Source organism: Peromyscus californicus, unplaced genomic scaffold (genome assembly GCF_007827085.1).
Source record: "Peromyscus californicus insignis strain IS unplaced genomic scaffold, ASM782708v3 Scaffold_15__1_contigs__length_86483966, whole genome shotgun sequence".
NCBI classification, from domain to species: Eukaryota; Metazoa; Chordata; class Mammalia; order Rodentia; family Cricetidae; genus Peromyscus; species Peromyscus californicus.
In genome coordinates, this window is record NW_026294447.1 from 84,650,825 (window position 1) to 84,656,824 (window position 6,000).

Genomic DNA, 6,000 nt, shown 5'->3' on the forward strand with positions numbered 1-6,000 from the left:
GAGTTTGAGGCCAGCCTGGTCTACAGGAGCAGTTCCAGGACAGCCAGGCTGTTACACAGAGACACTCTGGAAAGGCTATATTCACAGGAGGGTTCCCCTTGAAGATAAGTTCTACAGATTTCAAGTATGTGGCTAAACTTTCCCATCACTCACTACTTGTGTGCAATACATGGTATTTGAGTGCCTAGTGCATTGGTAACTGAGAATTTGGGGCCTCTTCCTGCTGCCTAAGCCGCTTGGAAGACTGTTTGTTGATTAATCTTGTATCTTAGAGAAAGGTGATGATCTGAAATCTTAGGTCCTTGAGTGTTTACCTGATTCCTCACAAGAATTAAATGGGTTTGTTTTTTGTTTTTTTTTTTTTTTTGTTTTTTTTTTTTTTTTTTTTTTTTTTGGTTTTTCGAGACAGGGTTTCTCTGTGAAGCTTTGCGCCTTTCCTGGATCTCGCTCTGTAGACCAGGCTGGCCTCGAACTCACAGAGATCCACCTGGCTCTGCCTCCCGAGTGCTGGGATTAAAGGCGTGCGCCACCACTGCCCGGCGGGTTTGTTTTTAAAAGTTATTTGAAATTACTTCTAGAAGTACTACATATGGAATTGGTAAGCATTTTTTGTTATAGGGTAATGAACTTTTGAGGCTGAGTACCTAACAGTACTTTGTAAATAGTAGATATTTAATATGATTTTAACAAATCGCAATAATGATGGTTTTTATAATAATCACTAACATTTATCAAAATAGTTAATGTTATATGTCATATAAATTATCATTAAAGTAGTAATTTTTCTTTTGAAACAGGGTCTCAATGTGCAACCCTGGCTGGCCTGAAATTTACATTTAGACCAAGCTGGTTTTTAACCATCAGTAACTGAAGATTTATGCGTTCTGGTGCCCTCTCCTGGTGTGCAGATGTAAATGCAGACAAAAGACCCAAATAAATAAATAAATATATATATATATATTACATCTTTGGGAAAACTAAATCTTTTAAGGCACATCTTATTTTTTAAATTAACCCATGAACCTTGTCCTATATGTTATTTATGTGTTTTATGGATAGAGTAATAGGGATTGTTAGTCCCACATTTATGATATCTTAAAAAAGAAAGAAAGACTATTTGGGCACTCTTTAAGTTTACCCACTTTTGTTTTTGTTTTTGTTGTTTTGTTTTTCAATTAGGCTTTAACTTGCAATTCCGAGAAATAGGATTAGCCACCAGCCCCATACAGACGCACTCATCACAGAAATGTGCACATTCCTTACCTAGAGAAATTCACCAGTAGCTCAGAATGTGTACACGTCCATAGACGGCTATTTCATCATCTTGGCGTGCCATAATGAGATTAGGAACGTCTTCTCATTTACTCTTATAATTTAACAGCTTCCCTTCTCCTCTCTTGTATTCTGGTTTTTTGCTGTTTGGTTGTTTTTTTATCCTTTTTTTTTCCTCTGCGAGAATTTGCACTCTTACCTTTAAGAGTATAATTCTTTCATATTAGTTTATTATCAATCTATTGGTTATATTTTCCTTTTAGAAACAAAACCGTGAATAACTAAAAAGCAAATGTAGCTGAACACTTCTCAAAGGACGAAAAAACAGGCCCAACTTGCATCTGCCCGGCTAGCTCAGTCGGTAGAGCATGGGACTCTTAATCCCAGGGTCGTGGGTTCGAGCCCCACGTTGGGCGGCAGCTTCTTTTTGCCTGAGCGAGGAGCTCAGTTTACTCTCAAAGAGTCGCGTGTCATTAGAGAACACTTTTAACTAGGTTGGATTTCTAAACACGGCTAATTAAAATGCTCTCAATATTCATCGTCTCTGCGGCAATACCGTTCTGAAACTGCGCTTGCGCACTCCAAAGCCCAGGTTCACGCCCACGGCTCGGGTTTAAACCAGAAGCAGAAACTTAAGACATTTTTAAGACTGCTTTTTCTGTGTTAGCTTTCACAGCTGCTGGAAGCAGGAAACTTCTTTTTTCCTAATAAAACTGTGAGCCCTGATTTTGTCTGGTTTTTTTTTTTTTTTTTGAAACACAAGAGATCTGGTGTCAAAACAGACGTAAGTGCCGCAGGGCACGGAAAGAACTAACTTCCTGATTTGCAGCGGTTCCCCAGTCACTCCGGCTCTCCTCCGGTCAATGCAGGGCTTCTTCGGGGGATGCGGGAGGGAGATCCCCCCCCCCCCCCCCCCCCCCCGCCCTGCCCAGCGCTGTCTTCCCCGCGGTCCGACGTGCACCGGCAGCGCGCAGCAATTCTGGGGAAGTGCGGAACCTTCAGCGCTGCCCTCAGAGACTCACCCGGGAACTGATGTGAGCATGGCAGCCCGATGTGTGAGGGAAGTCTTAAGTAGCTTCTCCCCTGCCCGAGGACAGCGTGGGCTCCTGAGAAAGGCGCCCCGGGCCCTGGAGACTCCTGGGCCAGCCAGGTCCCCCCCCCCCCCCCCCCCCCCCCCCGGGGTCCGACTCCTTCCTCCGCCCGCCGGCGGGCCTCGCTGAGCTGCGGACGGACGGACGGACGGACGGACGGCAGGCGGGCGCTCTCCCTAGATTCTGCTCTTTATCCTAAAGCAAACCGAAAACAACCCTTCCCCTCCCCACCGTCCCCCTGAGAACTCTGTGCAGACCAGGCTGGCCTCGCACTCACAGAAGTGCCCCTGTGTCTGTCCCCCACGCGTCCCCACGCCCGGCCCCCGGGTCTCAGCCGTCCACCCCGGGCCGGGAGTGGCGGCACACCCCGTAATGCCAGCACAAGGGAGGCTGAGGGAGGCACAAGGCTCGCTCGCTCCAAGTTGGAAGTCAGCCCGGGCTCAGACTCAAAAGAAAAAAGAAAGTGGGTGGGGTAATTTGTGATGTTGACCTTGTTTCAACGATGGGCAGCCGAAAGGCGGGACAAAACTACAGTTGATAGACAGGCAGTTGGCAAGAAAGGGGTATTTGGTGCCTTGGGATGGACAGTGACCAGCTTGCTCTGTAAGAAAGGGGCAAAAAAATTCAGACCGTTAATGCTCTGGGGCTTGATCTCTCACCACTTTCCGGTGCCGGGTCTACGTTTTCCTTTTCCCAGCCAACTCTAGCCAGGCTTTCACGTCCTTCTCCTGCTCCTCACCAGTCATCAAACTGCTCCTTAAAATGCTGTCATCGCCACTTTACCAAACCGAATAGTTAATTGCCATGCCTAATCCATTGGCCTATCAGAAACATTACAAACTCGGTCACTTCAGCCTGGCTCTACCTCCCGCCAACTTCCAGCACTCCAGACTCCTCCTTAGTTCTTTTCTGTCCTATGAGTTCACTTTCTTGCTATATTGGCACAGCCCCACCTCTGTAAATTCTGGTGGGTACTTCCCGGGCCCCTCAGAGCATGCAGGTGGGTTCTGTGGAAGAAACTTTTTAATATAGCCTTGTTGGGCTGCTGTGTACAGTATTCGTTATAAACTGGGCACTGTTTCTGACCAGTTTTAAACCAAACAGCAAATGCCCAGCCCACCGGCGTTCTCCTGACTGTCGCCCCATACTCCCTTGGTGGGCTCAAGCTTATAGCTTTTTGTTTAGCATTCCTCACTTGATATTGATAGGCCAGTTCTCCTCCTTAAATATGGAAGAAAAAAAAATCGAGACAGGGTCTCACGGTGTCACCCTGGCTGGCCTGGAATTTGGTACTTGGATCAGTCCTTGAACTCACACACCCTCCTGTCTCTGTCTCCTGAGCTGCTGGGATAGAGGTGTGCTGCGCCATGCCTGGCAGGAAATTATTTTGTGAGTTAGGGTTTCTCTGTATAGCTCAGGCTTGCTTGTGGCAAGCCTCCTGCCTCAGTCTCCCAGGGGCCTGAATTACAACTCCGAATGTCAAACCTGAATAGTCATTTGGATATCTGGTTAGCCTCAGACTCACTGTGTTGCCCAGGCTGGCCTCCAACTCATGATCCTCCTGCCTCAGCTTCCCTATTGCTGGAGTTATACATGTACTATTACGTCCAGCTGAAACTTGTCTGAAGACTTGTTTCTCTGGCAGTTTTCCCGTTCTGTGTTAATTCTACTCTTCTAGTTATGTGGGCCCACAACCTTGGTGCCATCATTGATAAGTCTCTCCAACTCCATAATGAAAGAGCCCTTCAGTGACTCAGGCAGGTCCTTCTACACTACCTCTCCACACCCCATCCCTGACTGAGGCCATGGCCACGTGGAAGGGGAGATCCAGCAAAGCATGGCATCTGCCTTGATTCTGGAGCGTCAGCACCTTGCCTTTGATGGTCCCCTTGTGAAGTGTTACTTTTTGTGTTCCCTACCTTCTGTTTAAAGCATGTAAAACTTACCTGAATGCTTCCTTGAAGGTTCAAAGCCTATGCAAAACTTGGTTGTAATCCCAGCACTCGGGAGGCAGAGGCAAGCCGATCTCTGTGAGTTCGAGGCCAGCCTGGTCTACAGAGTGAGTTCCAGGAAAGGCTTGAAAGCTACACAGAGAAACCCTGTCTCGGGGGAAGGAAAAAAGCAAAAACAAAAACAAAAACACCCTTGGTTGTGGAAGGACTCAGAAAACTGTCCTGTGACTGGGGATTGCTTTGGCATTTGGCTCTTTAGGGAGCTTCAGGTAAGAGGTTTTGTTATGTGGAAATTGACTTGCTAAGGTGTAAATTGTATAACAATAAAAAGCCTTTGCAAAGTTACAGTCAGTCAGTTCATCAGAAGCTTACTCCTGTGTGGCGCAAAGGCTAAATATTACCCTAGAGTGGCCCTGTCTCTTCCACGGACCTGTGTGAAACTGAGCACTACAGCCATGTGACTAACCTTGGCTAATAAGACACTGGAAAGCATGATACATTATCAGTGAGTAGTTACACTGTGGAGCCTGGAAGACACAAAATAAGTAGGTAGTCTGAGTTCTCTAAACCTACCATACACCCCCTGGGGAAGCTATGTGAGTTAGACCATGTCGGGGAGAGAGAAGTCATGAAGGTCATTGGGCATCCACATTTACAACCAGCCCAATATCTTCCACTTCAGAACATGAGTTAAACAGTGACTATTCTCAGCTAGATATAGGTAAATAGAACTTCTAAGTTTATCTTAATTTCTAACTCACAGAACCACAAGCAAATAAAATTCTCACTTTAAACCATGAGTTTTGGGCCAGGAAGTGATGGAGCACACCTTTAATCCCAGCACTCAGCAGGCACTAAATGTTAAGACTTCAGTGAGTTCGAGGCCAGCCTGGGCTACCAAGTGAGTTCCAGGAAAGGCGCAAAGCTACACAGAGAAACCCTGTCTCGAAAAACCAAAAAAAAAAAAAAAATGTTAAGACTTCAACTTGTCTTTTGGGGGACAGAATTCAGCCTAAGAGTAGTCAATCCTTAACCTGTCACTCGGAATTTGCTACTTTATAGTAGTTATATAAAGCTCTAGCACAATCATATTTTGTTTTATATAGTAAATGAAAATTTTGATGCTTTTAAAAATTAATAATCCAGCTGGGCGGCAGGGATGAATGCCTTTAATCTCAGCACTCAGGAGGCAGAGCCAGGCAGATCTCTATGAGTTTGAGGCCAGCCTGGTCTACAGAGCGAGATCCAGGACAGGCACCAAAACTACACACAGAAATCCTATCTCGACAAACCAAAAAAAAAAAAAAAAATCCAAACCCAACAAGACAAAGTCAGTACGAAAGCAGAATGAAGGGTTTTTTGGGTATGGGGGCAGTGCTAGAATCTCACTATACAACCTAAATTGGTCTTGAACTCCTCGGCTCAGGTGATCCTACCTCTGGAGGATCAGGTGTGTGTCAGCATGTACAACTGAGGTTTTAAAAATATTTCCTGCAAAAAGAGATGTTAGTGAAATAGAGAATTCATGTAATTGGGTATTAATGGTATACCCACTTCTGACAATCCTTAGAATGCTTGAAGGTAAAGACATGGGAGCCTTGTCCTTATGGCGCTTACATTCCAGATGACAAGGTCACATGCCTGTTACAGACAATGTGCTCAGGGACAGACATCACCTTTAGGAC

General features: G+C 45.8%; 1 non-coding gene across 1 annotated transcript; it reads left to right on the top strand.

The window, feature by feature from the left end:
• Nucleotides 1-1,615: 1,615 nt before the first annotated feature.
• Nucleotides 1,616-1,688, top strand: Trnak-cuu (transfer RNA lysine (anticodon CUU)). Its single transcript has one exon. It is a non-coding gene; the product is annotated as a tRNA-Lys (tRNA).
• The last annotated feature ends 4,312 nt before the right edge of the window (nucleotides 1,689-6,000 follow it).